This window comes from Triturus cristatus, chromosome 9 (genome assembly GCF_964204655.1).
Source record: "Triturus cristatus chromosome 9, aTriCri1.1, whole genome shotgun sequence".
In the NCBI taxonomy this organism is placed as follows: domain Eukaryota; kingdom Metazoa; phylum Chordata; class Amphibia; order Caudata; family Salamandridae; genus Triturus; species Triturus cristatus.
The window spans coordinates 39,962,023-39,982,519 of NC_140592.1; the positions used below are offsets into that span (position 1 = coordinate 39,962,023).

The window sequence follows — 20,497 nt, forward strand, 5'->3', positions numbered from 1 at the left end:
TAATTATTTCTCTTGGAATTTGCTCTTTGTTGATGAATGCTTTTAGTACGTGCGAGGACTTTTCTTTGGGTCTTGGGTTGGAAGCTGCCGCGTTCTGGAATGTCTGAAGTTAATGCTTGGGGTATTTAGATAAACCCAAATAAAGGCAGATATCTATATTGCCTTCCCTCTTTTTAATAATACACAACTTGGGAAGTATTTCATTTGTGTTTGAGCTCTGTGTATGCTCTTCTCTAAGCGTCTGCAATGAGCATGCTCAACCCTACAATATAACTCGTCTGCAAGTACTCAAAACAAAATGTTAGAATTAAGCATCCGTCTTAAGAACAAGAATTTAATTTTAAAAAAATCCGATAAAGTCCAATTCTGCTGGAATAAAGGTTTCCTTCACATGTGCATGTCACCATTTTGGCATAAACTGCACCATCTCGGTCAGCCATATGGCCAATAGCCACTTTTGCTTCCAACACCAGACCACTTAACTATGCACCACCAATACCATGCATAGAGGATGTCACCTTTCAAGGGTTACATGCAACCTACCACACTATTCCACCTTAAAACAACTATGGAACTTTGTCACAGTTAAAACAAACTGACATTGCCATGGTCCCTTAAGGTATATGAACAATCTTCTACATGCGAGTACCTTCAACCTTTTCCACCGTATGAGCTTTAAGGTGTTGGTATACCTCTGCAATGTCCAACCTTTACTAAGCACTAACCTTAATGTGAGGTTTAACAAAGCCTTCAGCAAGTAGGAAGGTTGTGTAATAACGAAACCCTAAAAATTAAGTAAAACATCACCTGGGCACTTTTAAAAATACTCTATGTAATACTGATAAGGGCACCATTTAGAGGACCGTTTAAGTGATAAATATGGTGTCAGATGATATTCGTGTCTTTTTTTACACAAGCGCTGACTAGGAATTGGGCACCAATTGCTCGCTCTTGCAAACGATGTTCTATTTATCACCAACTATTAGATGGTGGTTAAACAAAACTGCGACATGCACAAATAGAAGTCAAGAAATCATTAGTACTTGCAGGATCCTATATTGTGCATCAATTTCTAATTAGAGTGATTAAACTCAGAGGCATGAATGTCCATTACAGGGTGGAGTTTTACCGGAATTATGGCAGGCTCAATACAGCGGTCATTTGGGGAGGTCGGCACCAGGAGATACTGTGTATTTCAATTCTGGATAGCCTAGAGAAGTTGGTACCTCGAAGAGACCTTCTTGCAGATTTGCAGTCCACTGGGCCTTATTCGGGTCTTCTTGGACAATCAGGTTCAGTTCCTCTCCACGTTGGGCAGTGCAACTGCTCTTCTCACGCTCATAACAAAGCAGAAATATTCTCCAGGGCATAGGACTAGTCCCAAAAGTAGGGATATGGAATCCTATCCCGAACAGACCTAATTTTGGAAAGGAGGCTTCCATGGAAAAAAACATGCAGCCACATTTTCCATGTGGAAAGGCGTGCGCTGCAAGGCAACCTATCATTTTGTGGAGCCATCCCTGCGTTTCTAATGTACATGGTGTCCATTTCAAACAATGAAGAGCACACACACACAACACATACATATTTTCCTCATGAGGCAAGGGGCACCCGTATAGAGGGCCTGTACAGATCTTTGTGGGTACAGCAGTCTCGCTACCTTTTTAACGATACAGCAGTGCAGTAAAAAAACTATACCCATCAACTATGATTCCATTGCTGAGCATCTACTAGCTTAGCGCTTAGTGACATGCACCGCATTTAGTTTGGTTGGGGAGAAACCTGGAAGTAGCCCTTTTAAACAGACCTACTCTGCTGTTAAACACCTCTTGCTAAAAGTTAGAGCACCTCCAGTGGGCTTGCAAAATGTTGAGTTCATAGGAAGAACATAAGGCAGGTTATTAAAAAATAGTCAGGGCGACAAGGCTTCAACGAGCCATGCAGAGACTATTTACAGTAGACAAATAAGCATGAGGAAAACGAACAAGGTTGGCTTTTTCGTAGGGGACGCATTTGGTAAAAGCTGGGCCACTTTTTGTTTTTCCCCCAAGCTGACATGATAGAAAATCCAATAATGAAGCAACACTTTAAGGTACAGCAAGGAAGATGGGAAAAAAGACCCCTTTCGCTGAACTGACACTATTAGATTTAAGCTGTACGCTCAAAGAAGAGCATTATGAAAAGGAGTCAGAAGAGGTCTGTGTTGCAAGTGCTGCACCCTCAGCAAAATACTGCATAGCTTTCCTTTTTGATAAAGGGACAGAGTTTTTGGAGGCTCTTTAAGAAAGCCTATGTGGGGTGCACGTTTTAACCTTGTGGGCAAAAAGCGGTTATTTGAACATTTTATCAAGAAAATAAAGTAAAACAAATGAACGAACAAGTAAGATTAGTGACCAACACGGTCTCCTCAATACCGCCTGTCTAAACAGAGATGCCACAAAGCAACAACTGCGATATGGTTACGCCAGCAAACACATACACCGAGTCTCAGTTACAAGCTACTGGTGGCATCTGAACTTTGACAAACGGACTACTTGATACCCCATCACAAAAAAACCTAAAGGCAACTAGCTAGAACTTCTTGTTCCATCCACAAAGTGGACTGGCCTTTGTGGAAGGCCCTCCCAAGCAATGGCAACCATAAAAATATTCCATACTCAATGGTTGAAGGAGGGCTTGCCCAAAGCTCTCTGTACTGCTCGTCACTGTCTCTTTTGTTAGATTTGATCAAATTAGTTTTGAAAGATTTAAATTCGTCTATAGCCCGACCTAATGACATAAGAACTACGTTTAAAGGAAAACTGGTGTATGGGTTGCGAGCAAGCAGGGCGCCCACGAACCTACCGGCAGCTAGGCCTTAGCAGGGCCACCTCACGTCGCCACACAGGCCCTGGGCCGAAGGGAGTCCCTTACACTCCCTGGCTTCATGTGCGAGACACGTCAGAATTCAGAGGAGCTAGCACCACTGTCAAAGGAGCCGAGATACATGGTATAAAGTGGAGGTTTTGCGGCGCTCCAGGCGCACCACAGGTAAGACCCAACCGCACTCGGTCAGCGACGGTCACTCTCTCTGCCCCGGTCCTCACCGCACTGCGCATGCGCCGCCGCTTCCGGAGGGCCCCAGAGGCTCACCTGGCGCGCGCAGCCCCTTTAAGCCGGTCGGTCGAGCGGCGCGGGGCTCTCGCGAGATGTGGCGCGCGCCCCCGGAGCGCCGCGTTCTGATTGGTCGGACGGGGAAGCGAGAGTGCCTACCGATCGTAAGATGGCGCCCGGGGAACTCTGAGGGAAGAATAAACACACGGCGGAGAAAAGGTGGAGCGGGGGAGAGCGGCGGGCCAGTGCCACCCGCCCTACGGGAGAGAGCCACGGGGGTCAGCGCGTGGGTGCGGTGAGTGCCTGGCCCCGGTGGCTGCGAGAGCGGGCGGAGCTTTCGGGGGGGGTATGCCTTCTGGGTGGGCCGGGCGCCACTGACAGCTTCAAGGGAGGCCGTGGTGGGGTTGGAGGAGAGGGCAGAACCGGGGGCTGCAGGGCCTTGGTCTTCAGGTGGGAGGGAGGCCGGCCGCGGAGTGCGCATGGTGCCGGGGCGGCAGAGGCCTCTCCAAAGGTGGAGAGCCGCTGCCTGACCGGGGCCTCCGCTGCCTGCAGAGCCGGGGCTCCAGGCCGCTGCTCCGGGCTGTTCTAGCTCCAGGTCCTGTCACTGACAGGCGCGTTCTAGATCCCGGCCCTAGAGTTGACATGTTGTCAGTGTCAGTAGAAAGCGGACTGGGACGGGCAGGAGCATAGACATAGAAGGATTACCGGGCCTGGCCTGCCTGCGCATGCACTCACTCACGGTCCTGGGTGCACCTCGGGTTTAAATGCTTGTGACTACCTCCGGGACTGCAGTGGGATTACTGTGTTTGCAGAAGCAACGAGGGAGAACGTCTGGGAGCCTCGGGGGAAGCCATCGGCACTTGCAGTAATGTGTGCACGCTGTGGCCACTTCCACTAGAATGGAAACTCCTGCAATCCCTTGAATTGAGAAAAAGATGTGCTCAAGTTATGCAGTGGAAAAGGCTCGCTTCCTGGGTTGAGATGCAGAACACTGACATAACAGGGATGGGCGGTTGAAACTCTTAAGCATATAATGTGCCCTGATCACCATGATTTGAGTAGGGAATGTTGTAATCCACGGGATTCAACTAAAAATTAACGTGGTCGCATGGGGTTTGTATTGATCCGTGAGCGCTGGGCGAAAAAGCTGTTGCCGGAAGTATAGAATCTAGATACTGTGAGCATATTGACATAAATAGTAATGCTGCACCCGATTGGCTATATTTGTTGGAAATGCATTTGTGGATAATTGTCTTGCAAATGAGCAAGTAACTTATACATATTCAACACTATAAGATGACGAATAATATCAGTTTGGAGTCAAGTGAGTAGGAATTATGCTATAGTCACAGAATAGAGGAGTGAATTTTAAAGTGTCCGGAAATTCACAGAATTCAAAAGTAGACAACAGTGGGAAGCTAGAAAAGCCCACCATAATATGTTAAACACCGTAGATGGAGAATGTATGGCAACGAGGGGAACGCCCAGGCAAAGAAGCAACTCTGAAGTTCAAGCCATAGAAAGCATACATATACAATTGAGAGACAGCCTTTTGGCTTTGGCAGTGCTTAGGTTTCTCTCATGCTTTTGTGAAAATGTATTGTTGAGGAAGCGGTCATCTGTCAAAAAGAAATAGACTAAAAGCGAAAATATTGTTTGCTGTGAAAAGGCGCACAGTGCCATAGCTGTCACTGCCACTGAAGGGTACTGCTTTGTATGTAGATGTACTTCTTTTGAAAGGAGAAATGCTTTCATTCTCAGTGAAGTTGGCCAGTTGCTGAAGTCGGCCGTTCCCTTGCCCCATACCGTATGCCGCACGCTGAAGACAAATTTAAATGATACAACAGACCAATCGACCATGGGGGCTTGCTCAAAGCCCCAATATGTAAGCATTCTAATCCTACAATTTTAGTGATATCAAAATATATGGGCTAACCTCAGACTTAAACATAGAAGGCACGCTACAGTTTACACACGATACAAACATTGCAAGTATCATGATAGCATAAGAGAAATACCAAACCGAGAACCTTTGGAAAATGCAAACAAGTAGAAGGAACAGGACAGCATAGAAATATGACATAGTACCATAAAAACCCATCAAAATACGAGTGGTTGACACATTATTTTGTGTAGAGGAAAAAAGCCGCATCTTCAGAGAGTGTGGCTCTAGAAATCATTGGAACATTCAGGGGTGTGGAGTTTGATAAAATATCAACTTGTCCATTGGGCAGGTTGCTTCATATATCTACTTGTCCTGTAACAAAATCCACTTGCCCCTTTGGTGCCATGTAGTGCAGCACAAATTATGGCAGCAATCTCATTACATAAGAGCTCTGATATAGACTCTCTGATTATGCCAGGGATCATACCATAGTAGAGTTTGAATACTTGCAATCCCCTTATGTTGCAACATTTCCGCAGATCTGCATACTGGGGCTGAAGGTAGTGGTACGCAATCGTTCCAGGGTTAGAATGCCCTTTTGAGTCTGTGCAAACCTACTAACTTGCATGTTTTAAGGGTTTTCAACAACTCTTCTCTAATCTTCTCCATACTGTAAAATGTTGGAAATTTACGTAAACCTTCTCCCAGGGTTGTGGGAAAAAGTAGTTGGAGGCGAAATTAACTTGCAAACAATCAGATTTTCGCATGAGCAAATCTTCATATGCAGATTTGCTCATGCTAAAATGCAGTTCACAAATATTTTCAAGGAGTACCATTTCTTGTCCTACCTACTTCTGTTAATTCTTGGGAATTCACGAATGCCTCTCTCTCCTTTTTCTCAAGGAGCATATCAGCATGCAAAGCAGTTTTGTTCAGTGCAAGTAGCTACTGTGGCAGTGTGTGCCTTTTGAGGCCCATAAACAATTTTTGCTTTTGCCAACGTTTATTATAATAGGGAGCTTCCACACCAATAATGTTTTACAAAACCCATGTCAAAACAAGTCACACAATGACAAAACTAAAAAGCTGACCACCAATTTCAGACCTACTGGCTTTGCCAAGGCTTGTTTATTTTTGTTTCCCATAATCTTATTGAAACTGGTTACACTGATTTTCCATTATGAATATTTTTGGGAAATACTTGCATGCATCAAGACGTTACTAAATGATGCTGCAAAGAAATGGTACCTGAATTTTACAGCAGTTTACCAAAATGTTTTTTTTCCTGCTTTCAATTTTTTGTGAACATTTCATTTTGAAAGCAAAGAATCCTCAATCTTGCTTTCCAGCTTCTGTGAATATTTGCATAAAATCCGAGAGCATTCTATGAGCATTACACATAGTCCCATATTGCTAAACTTTGAAAACATGTACACCTTTTTATACTGAAACTACTGTCAGTTGTGCAATCCGAGCTTACGACATTTAGTTAGAGCACTCAACCAACCAATAAAGGCTTTCAATTACTGAACCATAAATACAAGTTTGAACAGCATTAACATAGGGGCAGAAATCTTAGCTTAACTGCAGACAGTGCCCTTCCCTGAGCCATATTGTGGTACTGCAAACTGGCAGCCAAAGGGTTTGTGCTGCAGGGGGTGGGGTCTACTTGTCCCAAGGACAAAATACACATGAAAACTTGTTTCCCTTGACCCCAAACAATATGTCCTGGGCATCAGGCTATAGGAATTCCACATCCCTGGGAACATTACAGTCCTTCAAACGTAAGTATCAGAGCATCGTGCAGCCAAAAGAGGATGTTGCCCAAAGGCTAGGGCGGTGGACTTCGAAGCTAGGGAACCGGGTTTGTGTCCCGGCAGAGACGCTAAACAACCTGTGATTCTGGAGATATCGCTTAATCTCCTGGTGCCTAACAAAAAATTACATTCGTCAGTCTGTAACCAACTGGTGCTTATTTAAAGCGCTCGGATACCTTCGGATCTAGTTCTATATAAAACTCCAATAAAGGAGAAAAAGGATGTGAATGTGGCGAGTTGTAGAAATCCACTAAACTGACTATCATTCGAGCACCAATAGTACAGTAATGGAAAGAAATTAAAAAACAGTGCTAAGGGATTTCAATGAAGGATAGCGACACCAAATACTTGTAAAATAAGCCTGCAAAAAAGCTGTAGAAACGGAAAGTGGGTGAGCAGTGAACTTTTAGAAGTGCAAGACAGATGTTTACAAGTCATTGGCAAGCCCACAAGTAACAAAGCGAAAGGCATGGAAGTTGGTGACTCACCAAGAAAAGGAATAAAATGCTGTTCGGCAACAGAAAGCTGAAGAAGGTGACATACGGAGTGCTTTAGAGATCAAACACATATGAGCAACTTGATGGTGTTGAAGCCGGAAGTTTACATAGATGCATCAAGAAAAGCCCAGGTGAATAGATGGAGACATGAAATGACTGAGCAGTCCTAAACCAATTCATTCGGTTTTCGAACACAATTAAGCTAGGTGTGCACTATACAAATATGGCATCCACGAAATTCATAGAAACAAAACTGCGCTTCATAATAATTCACATTGCACTAGCAAACAAATGATAATGAATGTGCAACACAGTAAAAAAAGAAAACATAGAAAGCTGATCACATTGGGGAACAAGCGTTGAAAATGCAGTAGGTCTCGCCTTTGATTGATTAAGTTAAAGCCATTTGCTTTGCTAATGGTATTGTATTCCAGCTTTGCATTATTTAGTATATATTTATGATATGTGCATATGTTTGCTCTCACTCGTCCCTTTCGTCGGCCTCATGCAATTGTAATCCTCACTATACGAAATTAACACACATACTTTTCTTATATTCATTCACCTCCCAAATCGGAAACACTGCTCTTTTCCTTCTAACGCTATGCTTTAAACTACTACACAGCTAACAAAACAATTCTAACTACATACAACTACAACATAAATATTTGACCCCTGGATATCTTCTGATCCAGAATATTCATCGCGGCGTTTTGCCATTTCATTTCTCAAGAGGCGGACAGGCTTTGGTTTATTGGGTTGCGATGCCTATGATAAGAATGCAATAATCCATCAGCATAGTTTAGGTAACTAGACCAGCCATAAAGACCGTCTAGCAGGCGCTCTTAAGTCATCGTTGACCTTAAACCATGGTTCGTACTAATGTGTTGATGGTATGCTCTCTGTTTGGGTCAGGGATTACATATTTTGGAGGGTCCTCTTAAGACCAGGACAAATAAATAAGAGGGTTCAACTAGGCTCTGTATACTGTATGATCAAGTCCTGTGATCAAACTAACCTGTGTCTTTTACCAAGAGTAATCCGCATTTGCATATCTACATCCAAATTTAGAGTCTACTGACTTTCTTGACCCTAGTGGTGCAAATAAGTATAGATTAGTTGATCTTAGGTGGCAATAAACTGTCAACTCGTTAATCTATGGTCAACATATCACTAAAGAGAGTAGAACAATTTAGAGCTTTTGAAGGCACTCCGTATAGATATTGAGGAACTATTGTTATAATTTATTTGTAGATGTATATAAGTTTTGCTCATGAAATTTAATAAATTGTGACCGTGAAGGGGCAGCCTATCACCTGAAGACAGTACCATGCATCAAAGTTCTTGGCAGATGCCCGATTCGATGTCTGGCGACACCCTACAGGTAAAACATGTCAAACATGGAACCATTAAAGAAAATCAACTGTCTTTTATAGATTTAATTGTTTAACTATTAATTGTCTTGAGCTGCTTCCTAAAGAAAACATGAGTTCTTTAAGCTCATGTTTGGGGCAAGGGATTTCAGGCTTTCAGACCCATGACTTGTAGGTTTTTTTCCTCATTGACAATGTTTATATAGCCTATTGTGATTCGGACTGCTGTAATGTCAGTTACTTCTTGGTATGGTGTACATCAGAGAATACATTGTCGAAACAGATCCATCGGATTTTATGGACCAGGAAAAAACATATAAAGGCTCTTATCTACTGCATTTGAAGTCAAGGAAAGTACAGCTATGTACTAGAGTAGTTAAATCATATAATTTGTCGAGGATAAAAACTGTAAATGGTTGCTACTTGTGATAATTATATGTACCTTTTTCGTGCTAGTATTCAAGAATAGGGCATACTTGTGGCCTTTCAGAACTGGAAATGGACTTTAATGCAGTGTAAAATGAGTGGAATGGGCTAGGGCTTGCTTAATATTTGGAACCAAGATGCCCTTCTGTTCCTGAGTCTTTGCTGATGCTAACAGGAGCAGCACAGAGCCTGAAAGCACTTGGAACGTGGGCCTTGGTTGCAAAAAAGATTCCATGCGTGCACTCACTGTGTGTGTTTTTATTTTTCTTAAACACACTTTTAATATAGAGATTGAAACTTTGGCCGTTTGCACTCGCTTTGCGTTCATCCTGCCTCCGTACTTGAAGACGCATGTCATCTCAGTATCATTTTTATCGGAGAAACCGAGAGAGACCCCTTGTCTTTTGAAGGGAATGGGGTACAGCTTACACCTGAAAAAGCACAATCCCTATACTCTGACACAATGGTACCACACTTAAGACTCTAACACTCATTAATATAAAAAGACATTAAATGTTCATGGCATTTATTTAAAAAAGTATACATGCAATTCATAAAATCAATGATACCATTACATAAGCTTAAAAACACAAAACATAACAAATACAAATTGTCATATGATCCACAGAACTGTTATGAGCCCGCATAACAGAAAAAGATTATGAAGACAATACACTTTGTCATTAATTACGCATCCTAACGGGTCATGTAACCGCTGTGGTTGGTGATATATATACACCGTTATATCTACTCGCAGTCAACCACAGTTCTCCCTTGGATTGCGTTATTTTAGATGCGTCGACGCGTTTCGATGGTTATTCTTGTGATTCCATCTTTATCAAGACATGTAATAGGCTTTGGGTCCTCCTCTATTTTACAGGGACTGACTGAGTTTTTTTTATTTGTCCTGATACTGGTACTTATTTTCGAAGCCGTGGGTACATGGCATATCACCTTCAATACTTCTCACCTTTTAGTGGAGTCGTCAATTTCAACCCAGGTGACGGAGGTCCAAGTTACTCCTCCTATATTCTTCGTCACCTTGGGGCCTCAAACCGTCGGCTTCGTACGTGGAAGTGTTTCTCAATTCGCTTCATGAAGCGAATTGAGAAACACTTCCACGTACCCACGGCTTCGAAAATAAGTACCAGTATCAGGACAAATAAAAAAAACTCAGTCAGTCCCTGTAAAATAGAGGAGGACCCAAAGCCTATTACATGTCTTGATAAAGATGGAATCACAAGAATAACCATCGAAACGCGTCGACGCATCTAAAATAACGCAATCCAAGGGAGAACTGTGGTTGACTGCGAGTAGATATAACGGTGTATATAAATCACCAACCACAGCGGTTACATGACCCGTTAGGATGCGTAATTAATGACAAAGTGTATTGTCTTCATAATCTTTTTCTGTTATGCGGGCTCATAACAGTTCTGTGGATCATATGACAATTTGTATTTGTTATGTTTTGTGTTTTTAAGCTTATGTAATGGTATCATTGATTTTATGAATTGCATGTATACTTTTTTAAATAAATGCCATGAACATTTAATGTCTTTTTATATTAATGAGTGTTATAGTCTTAAGTGTGGTACCATTGTGTCAGAGTATAGGGATTGTGCTTTTTCAGATCTCAGTATCATTCACATACCCCACGATGCAGTGCACATCTCTCTGGCTTTCTCCAGCTAGCCGTGTATGCTTCATTCTGCTTGGCGACATGAGCTTCTCTCTCATTAGCGGCAGTAAAGATTTAAAGTATGGGCAAATATTGAACATGCTTTGAAATGGCAACAGACAAATAATCTAACATAATCAGGAGTTCCACACTTCTGAGAACGTTTGCTCAGAGAACCTCTCTCATAAAATTACAGAGCGTAATTTCATTTAAAAAAACATTTAATTACAAACCAAATAAGAAAATTAAATTTGAACGAAATTCGGGTTGTAATGAAGGGTTCGGGTGGAGATTATAGATGTGGAAGTCGTCCAGTTCAGCGATAGGGTTCCTAGATGGGTTAACCGTTTGCATGAAAAATATCCTTGGGGCACTGGGCAAGATTGTTTTTGATTAGGGAAGGGAATAAAGAATAAAGGTTCATGTTTGGAAGTATGATAAGGACAAAGGCTTGGGTCAGGTTAGTGTTGAGATAAAACATCTATTAACATATAAGGACTGAGTAATAATTGGGTCAGAATAAAGATTTGAGTCATGTTACTGTGAAAGTAGGGTGGAGGGTATTGTCATGGTTAGGGTTATGATAATCTAAAGGGTGGATTATGATGGGTCAGGATAATGGATGAGATCAGGTTTAGGTTTTGATGAAGGGTTAATAACAAAGTTGGGTGACCTCACAGTATGTTCCCTGTAGGTGACGTTCGGGTCAGCATTAATGTTGGAGTACGTTTACGATGTAGACTCGGATTATGGCTAGAGTGCGTACGTATGTACCTGGTATTTCTTTAGCGCAAACCTAGCCAAAAGGCAGCAGAATGATTTACAGTGTGAAAGACCAGGTTATGGTCAACAAGTGGTAGGAGAGGTGGCTGGTTTGGTATATGAAAATATTTTGGGACATATATTTTAAAATATTTACAATTAGTGGTGTTTTTTTTTTTTTTGTTTTTAAATCAGTGATGTCTTTGAATGAAAACTGTCAACCAAATAATTTTCTACGACATGTCAGTGCAGAGTATGACAGGAGCTGATGGTTTCTTAGAAATTTGTTTGAATTAAAACAATAGGCACAGATGATTGTAAGTTCTATCACGAAGTAAGTATGAATTGTGATGTGCAGGTATGAGTAATGTCAAATATTCACTTTTTTGGCACTTTCTGCTTCAGAGGGACGTTTCCCTAATTCTGAAAGTATTTCTTACTGTTAGCCAGTTGTGGTAATTTGTGACTTGGGAATGATGAAAATCACCTGTTGTCTACTGAGATTCAAACTTGTGCATGACAGATTGATGCATCCGAGGCTTGAATCCACTGAACTGTACTATTTTTTTAAAAAGAGGAACAATTAGCTGGGTTATTTATCTGTATGTAGCACGTTATCCTTTTTCGGTACTCTACCTGGAATAGTTAAATCTGTTTTACAAAAAACGAAAGCTTTAATAATAAAAAAAAATCCAGACACTACAGGGAATCGTCTTTCTCTTTGTTGCAGCTTAAATACATCATTTCATGGTCGCATAGATTGATTTTTATGTGAAGGTGTAGTAGAATAATTAATCCCTCTGTTTCGATACACAAAATACGTGTCTCTGAAAATCCACATTTGTAATCATTTTGTGTGGCACCTTGCTGGAGATTTATTCCCTATAGCCAGGCTTTCTGCTTCTGAATAGTTGTCACTTTACCTCCTCTTCCTGTTTCTCCTACCTTCGCATTGGCGTCCCTTAACTTGCGACTTTTACTACCCCCTCCTGCAAAATCTTCGGTTGTGGTGGTCACTAGGTCTCCTACTCTCTGTCTGAATTTTCTGTCTATAGTGGTAATAGGGAGACCTTTTCTGCTGCTCAGACCTTCGTGCTAGTTCCTTCAACATTTTCTTCCGCACTCCTGTCACCTTCCAGTGGGAGCAACATAATAAGTATAGGCGGCAAGTAGTGCATGGGCAGACATGTATGCTGTACCTTGGATCATGAGGATAATTCTGTGCTGTTGTGCCGTTCAAAAATGGTGTGATTTCATGAATTTCTCAAGTCTCTACCCTAGTTGACACTGCAATGAATTTGTGCATATAATATATGCACTGTTGTACCAGAGCGTAATCTGTGTGCCCTGCATTCCATGACGTTTACCCAACCGTAAGGTACAGTGTGTAGTTTGATCAATGACAGTGTCTGCATAAATGATGTCATCAGTGGGGAGAGTCGATCATCTTGGGGTAATATTGCACAGTCCTCAAGAAATTGAAATGGCCCGTTTTCTAAAATATCGTTTGTTTCTGCATGTAGTTCGTATTTCCGATTTAAAGTGAGTGTGATTATCAGACTACGACTCGGATTTTATGAACGGTAAGATTTGCATGCATTGCAGTGACCTGGAAAAACGACCTTGTGGTTCGAATGCGGCACGTGCCTTTCGGTTTCTGGTGGTAGGTTTGTGACGTATACGTTTTTCTGTGCATTATATAGTTATGTTCCATAGCTCATAAAAAGGTCGCCAGGAGTGTTTTTTTCTTCTGATTTCGATCTCTTGGGAGCTGCCATGGTGTTTGTCGTTTCTGTTTGGCCCGGGGCTAGTAGAGCTTGTCGTTCGTTTGCTTCTATGGATGTTGGTAGCTAATTGTATGTCCAGTTAATTGTGTGTCTGCCCTGGGCTGAGAGAATAAATGAGATGCTTTTATAGTCGAAGTGAGTATTCATGTGTGCCAGCAAGTTTCCTTTGGTAGGTGTGTAAAAATTATTTCACGCAAACGTCCTATAATTATCACAAAAACGGATTTAGGAACCGTGGCTCACGAGGTGTTCTACATGTGGGTTTTATGTTAATGCACCTTCTTTCGATGTGGGGGAAACAGTTTTAACGTTAACTCGTATGAAAATGGCTCTTACACTTATCGCCAGCTTATACGAACTACTCGCAAAGTAAAATTGCTAGTTTGCATGAAACTAGGCATGAGCTTAAACATAGTACGGCCATGAAACTCTGAACCTGGGTAGGCGGATACAAGGATCTGTGTGAGACATACACTTGGCACACCCCGAAAAACCATGGACTTTAGCTATAACTAAGGACTGTCAACAGACACCTTTTCTAATTTCTCTTGGTGATGCCACAGACTTTCAATATCTTCTGCTTTGCCTTTAATATTGTTGTTTACCAGTTTCTTTTCTTTTTTTTTAAAAAATTCTGTTCGTATACATACACACATTTTTTGCCATTGATCGTATAACAATAAAACAGAAAAAAAACAAGCATAACCAGGTACAGCTCCTATGCCATTGCAGTGTCATCAGAGACACACCAGTTTGTCTTTAACATCCCATAAGCTTATTTTTAGGTCTGGCAGAGTGGCAGGAGTAGCTGTCTCACCAGCCTCCGCCCTCTTCATCCACTGTTCTGGTGTCATTCACATGTTGTTTCCACTGCATCAGTCCATATTACCGATCAGATGTCTTTCAATGTGAGTGACACCATATTGCCAACTCTTGGGCACCGCAGCCTGACCAGTGCCGATATTTGCCATTTTTATTGAATCTTGCATATGTTTTCAAAAGTAGAATAATATGTAAAAAAATGCACACTTAGCTTTACCAATGCTTATTTCATTTACCCCAGAGTGTTCAATATACCTGTGCGTTCTATTCCACTGAGTTAGGTTAGCGGTTCAAATTCTCTTTGATTATTAGGTGGTGTTTTGAGCCTGTATAGCTTTAGAGATGTAATCTATTTTACAAAGATTTTTTTTTTTTTTTATTTAATTTTAGCATTGTTTTTCATGTTTCTGCTGGCTTGGATCGTTTTTCTTTCCCCATGGCACCCATTCAACCTCAACATTCCAGCTGTCCCACTTCTGAAGCGACAGCTTTGTGAACTTTGTTTTTTAAGCCTCGCTTGACCCATGGTGCTGTTGGTGATTTATGTGATCAGCGGCAAAAGATCTTTAAGAAGCAGTACTGAGCCATTGAGGGCGCAATTTTCTGTGTCTAGCTATGACTGTAGATATGATAGGAACACGTTGTAGGACACAAGCATAGACCTCACAGCAGACCTTATTGTAGGATTTATGTGAGAAAAGAAGCTACCAGATTAAGGGCTAAGAACACAATCACTTTCTGCGGCGCCCATCCCTTACCTTATGTCAAGACCGTTCCTCCGTTGCTGCAGTCCAGTGGGCCTGTGTTCTGCCCTGAGAGCTACTGGAGGAGATCCGAGCATAGCTTGGTGAGACCATTTTACATGACTACCAGTAACTGTGCAGTACACAGCATTGAATGATGACTGGTGAAGCGGAGTGGAGACTGCAATCTGTACAAGGGAGCTCTGATACTGTGGACACAATGCTAAATATGTATTGGTACAGCTAAGTAGCACAATAAGTGTGAATATGTCATTTGAGGTTTTTAAAGTGTGGGCCATGTCGAGTCTATGTTGGGACGCTGTGCAATTGATAAAGAAGACAAGAGTTATGAGCAGTGCTTTATTGGACTATATGCTGTTACACATTTACATGTTCAACTTGGAACAGACATTTTAAGGTTCATATTAATGATACAAGGTGTCAAAGAGACACTTCTTTAATGCAGCACATTAATGCCTTTAATGCTGCCCAACATTACAGTGTATTTATCTGCATTATAGGCCTGCTGGAGACGTATTTGTAGTGATCAAGTCCACACAGGTAGAAGTGGTTCAGATAGGTTTCATCAGTATAGTTGTAAGATCACAATTGGGACCATGCTGCTCAGCCCAGCCAACTGTGTCTTTTGACTCCCAACATTCCATCTTATGTCATTACACCAAGATTCCATTGGCAGGCCAAGAATAACATTAGAGTCAAGATACAACATATCCTTTAATGCAGCACATTGATGCCTTTAATGCTGTCCAACATTACAGTGTATTTATCTGCATATAGGCCTGCTTGAGACTTATTCTTAGATAAAATAACAATGGTTGGAAAAAGTACTATCATGGAAGTGTATCCCGATTGAGAGGAGAACACTCTTTATCTTGATTCAAAAAATCGGTGCACAGAGATTTGTTTTAAGTGCAGCCTTTATGTGAACAGTGTTGGAATTAGAACAGTATTCCTTTTACACTGGTACTTATTCTGTGTAATAGGAGTTTTTCAATCCTTTCTTAAAAGCAATGTAAGAATGAACCTTCCACAGTTCTGGTGGTTCCTCTGAGAAGGGCAGATTAAGAATTTTATGGTTTATGATTTTGAAATTTTGAGACTCGCACATCCATTCACTCGTACACCCACTCACTCATACAGCCAATGACATATCCACTCATACACCCATACAGACACTCACACACTGAGTCAAGCCCCATAGAACTACTCACACAATCACTCAGCCATACAGTTAATCACACAGCCACTTACCCATACAGTTACACCCACATACTTACTCATACAGATACTAACACATATATTCACTCACCTATATAGTCACTGACACAAGCACACTCATCCATACAGCCACTCACATGCACTCACTCATACATTCACACTCACATGCACTCACTCACCCACCCATACAGTTACTCACATTCACTCACCCACCCATATACCCCATCACTCACCAATACTGCAGTTTACATACCCAGTTACTCACCCATATACCACTGGCACATCCACTCATCCAGAGACAGACACACCCACACCGTATCACTCAACCATACAGGCACACACAGACACAGCCACTTACTCACCCTATCACTCCACCATACAGGCAGTCACACACACTAACCCATACAGCCACTGACTCACCCTATCACTCAACCATACAGACAGACAGACAGACAGACAGACAGACACACACACACACACACACACACACACACACACACACACACACACCCACACCTCCCCCCATCACTCAACCATACAGGCAGTCACACACACACACCCTATCACTCAACCATACAGGCAGTCACACACACACACACACACACCCTATCACTCAACCATACAGGCAGTCACACACACACACACACCCTATCACTCAACCATACAGGCAGACTCAGACACCCATAGGGATACTCGGACAACCAACCACTCACTCATACAGAAATTCATGTACCCACTCACATACCCATACAGCCATTTAGTCACCAACTGACAGATACAGACATTCACACAGTCACTCGCCCATATGTTCACTGAGACACCTAATCACTCACTTATACAGTCTGTCATGCACCCACTGAATCATCCGGAGGCACTCCTACACCCACTGATTCACCAATACACCTTGGTATATAGATTTAACACAAACTTTTTAACAACACTTAGTCACTGATCATGTCATGAGTGATGTAATATTTGAGGTCATAAGCAGTGTATTGTGGGGGCCTGAGTTATAGTTACCTCACAAACTATAATGGCTGAATTTCACTGGTTTTGTACGAGGGAAACCTGAGCCTAACTAGAACGTCATTGTAACCTTTGGTGCTTCCTCCAAGCCACAGCGATCAACAATGTCCCGTGGGTGGGCACCCTGCGATATTGCAGGAGCCGGTCCTAGGGGAGTTGCCATCCCCATTGCCAAATAGCGGGTCATGAGGGCTGCCACGTGGCCCCCTGCTTTCTTTATATTTTCCCCAGGGAGGTGGTTGTCCACGTGGGGGTTCGGGCGGCCTCACTGCATTTATTTATTCTTATTTTTTTTTTATTTTTTAATTAAAGCCCCGGGGAGGTGGCGGTCCCTGGGGATGGGCGGGCTCATTCATAAAAACATAAGGTGGTCCCCGGGGCAGTGGGGGAGGCCCTACGGGCCCCCTGCATTCTTTGTTTTAAAAAAAATCCCCGTAGAGGTGGTGGTCCCTGGGGCAATATTAGGCTCTGGGAGGTTCGGGCCGTAGTTGTGTTAAAAGAAAAAAAAATGCCCATAGACCTAACATGAGAAATGCATTTTTGGACCCCTCCTTTTTTTTTTTTTTTCTCGGGCCCCTGCTTGTATTGCTTTTTTAGGTCTCGGCCTGCGTAGGCTGCGCTTGCGCAGTCTCGCCGGCGAGATCTTATGTTTCTTAGTGTGGGGCTTGAACCCGCCCCTCTTCTCCATTGGCTGGCTTCCTAAACGGAGGCCAGCCATTGGAGGAGAGGGGTGTCTGTCCATTTAAGCCCCGTCTTTTTCGGATTCGGGGGCGTGTTTTTTAGTTTCTTTCTCTCCTCTGGAATGTAAACATTCCAGCCAATGAGAAGAGGAGAGAAAGAAAAACACGCCCCCGAATCCGAAAATGACGCTGCGTTTCTCCGAGGCATTTCTGCTTGACCTCGTAGAAAGATGGTGGTGTTCATGGCGTCATCCCCGTCCACGGCCCGGCTGGTGCTCGTCCCCTCCCCCTGCTCTTGGCTCCCTCGGTGCTCCTGTGTCCGGCTGCTGCTCTGGTCTCCTCCCCCTGTCCTCTTCGGCTGGTGCTGTTCGCTCTCCTCCCCCTGTCGCTCGCTCCCTCTCCTCGGACTAAAGATGGTGGTGTTCATGGCGGGCCGAAGCTACCCCGTGACGCGCAGCTCTGACGGATGGGTCTGCTCCAGGAGAATCTGCGGCCTGCCGCTTGGGTGATTTGTCCCCTCGCCCTCTCTCGTCTCAGCGCTGCTGCATACTCTCGGCCCCCCCTTCTCCTGGGCTCTCCCACACCCCACCCACCCTACACTCCTGTCCGGGTTAAGTGAGACCCTCGGGGTCCCGGCGTCAATTTATTTTGGAGGATGCCCAGGTGAGTCAGCAACTAAATTCCTGATTTTAGCAGCAACAATTTAGTTTGTGTTGAGAACATTTGAACAGGAGGTGAAGTGGGTGCCACTTCTGCTTTGGCTCCCAAAATCAATGTGTATGTGTCTAGATATGTGTGTGTGGCTCTGTGTGTGTGGCTCTGTGTGTGTGGCTCTGTGTGTGTGGCTCTGTGTGTGTGGCTCTGTGTGTGTGGCTCTGTGTGTGTGGCTCTGTGTGTGTGGCTCTGTGTGTGTGTGTGGCTCTGTGTGTGTGTGTGTGTGGCTCTGTGTGTGTGTGTGTGTGTGGCTCTGTGTGTGTGTGTGGCTCTGTGTGTGTGTGTGGCTCTGTGTGTGTGTGTGTGGCTCTGTGTGTGTGTGTGTGGCTCTGTGTGTGTGTGTGTGGCTCTGTGTGTGTGTGTGTGGCTCTGTGTGTGTGTGTGTGGCTCTGTGTGTGTGTGGCTCTGTGTGTGTGTGTGTGTGGCTCTGTGTGTGTGTGTGTGTGGCTCTGTGTGTGTGGGTGGCTCTGTGTGTGGGTGGCTCTGTGTGTGTGTGGCTCTGTGTGTGTGTGGCTCTGTGTGTGTGGCTCTGTGTGTGTGTGTGTGGCTCTGTGTGTGTGTGTGGCTCTGTGTGTGTGTGGCTCTGTGTGTGTGTGGCTCTGTGTGTGTGTGTGGCTCTGTGTGTGTGTGGCTCTGTGTGTGTGTGGCTCTGTGTGTGTGTGGCTCTGTGTGTGTGGCTCTGTGTGTGTGTGGGGCTCTGTGTGTGGGGGGGGCTCTGTGTGTGTGTGTGTGGGGGGCTCTGTGTGTGTGTGGCTCTGTGTGTGTGTGGCTCTGTGTGTGTGTGGCTCTGTGTGTGTGTGGCTCTGTGTGTGTGTGTGGCTCTGTGTGTGTGTGTGGCTCTGTGTGTGTGTGTGGCTCTGTGTGTGTGTGGCTCTGTGTGTGTGTGTGTGTGTGTGTGTGGCTCTGTGTGTGTGTGTGGCTCTGTGTGTGTGTGTGGCTCTGTGTGTGTGTGTGGCTCTGTGTGTGTGTGTGGCTCTGTGTGTGTGTGTGGCTCTGTGTGTGTGTGTGTGTGGCTCTGTGTGTGGGTGTGGCTCTGTGTGTGGGTGTGGCTCTGTGTGTGGGTGTGGCTCTGTGTGGGTGGCTCTGTGTGGATGGCTTTTTTTATAGGTGGCTCTATGCGTGGTGGCTCTGTGTGTGGGTAACTCTGTGTGTGTGTGTAGGTGGCTCTGTGGGTGACTATGTGTGTGGGTTGCTCTATGTGAGTGGCTCTGTGTGGGTGGCTCTGTGTGTGTGGGTGGCTCTGTGTGTGGGTGCAAATGCAATAGGTCTCGCATTTGAGAGTGATTAAGCTATTGACATTGTAAATAACAATGCCGTTTCTTTAAAGGTTTTAAAAACATAAACAAAAATAATGTCATGAGCAATGCCAATAGCTCTAACTTTAACAATGCCGAGACCATTGCATTGTAAATGCTTGTTTGGCTATGATAAAGCTTATATTCGATATAGCAGGGAGGAGTTGGCTATGGTGGCAAGACAATGAACATGGGCGTAGGCCTGGTCTGTTTATTATAAAAAGTTATGATAGACACTAAGCCTGACATTTATTGGGAAAAGTATATGTTCAAGTTAACAGGCATGTGAGGGTGATTTGTTATCACTCTGTAGTAAAGCCTACAGATAAGTAGTTTGTTACATGGTATCTCACGGATTACCTTAGTAGATAAAGGGTTTGGTGTTGGTTACCCCATATGACAAACCATGTCTATGGACGATTTGCTCTGTGAGAATCATTTTAGGACTTTTTTAAGATGGATGATATTTAGCTAAGCCAACTGTAATTTTTTGTAATTTTATTTTAGTACTGTGTGTCTGATGGTTGCTTTGTGGGAAGGTTTATGATCAAAATTGTAGGTCTGAGTTGGTTATGATGACAAGCTATGGATCTGATTGAAGCAATAGAAAATGTAATGTCTCCTGCCATAGGTCGGGTCTGCTTATTAAGAAGCATT

The 20,497-nt window shown here is 43.4% G+C and overlaps 1 protein-coding gene across 4 annotated transcripts in view; it reads left to right on the forward strand.

Annotated features, from left to right (window-relative positions):
- Positions 1 to 3,195: 3,195 nt before the first annotated feature.
- The window catches only part of QRICH1 (glutamine rich 1), a 308,643-nt gene continuing 291,341 nt past the window's right edge, over positions 3,196 to 20,497 (forward strand). The window contains exon 1 of one of the 4 annotated variants that reach the window (XM_085624337.1): positions 3,196 to 3,388. The gene's annotated coding sequence lies outside the window, so the exon portion shown is untranslated. Of the gene's footprint in view, positions 3,389 to 8,607; positions 8,677 to 20,497 lie in introns of those variants that run through there. The other 3 variants (XM_085624341.1, XM_085624340.1, XM_085624339.1) reach the window with 3 other exon arrangements.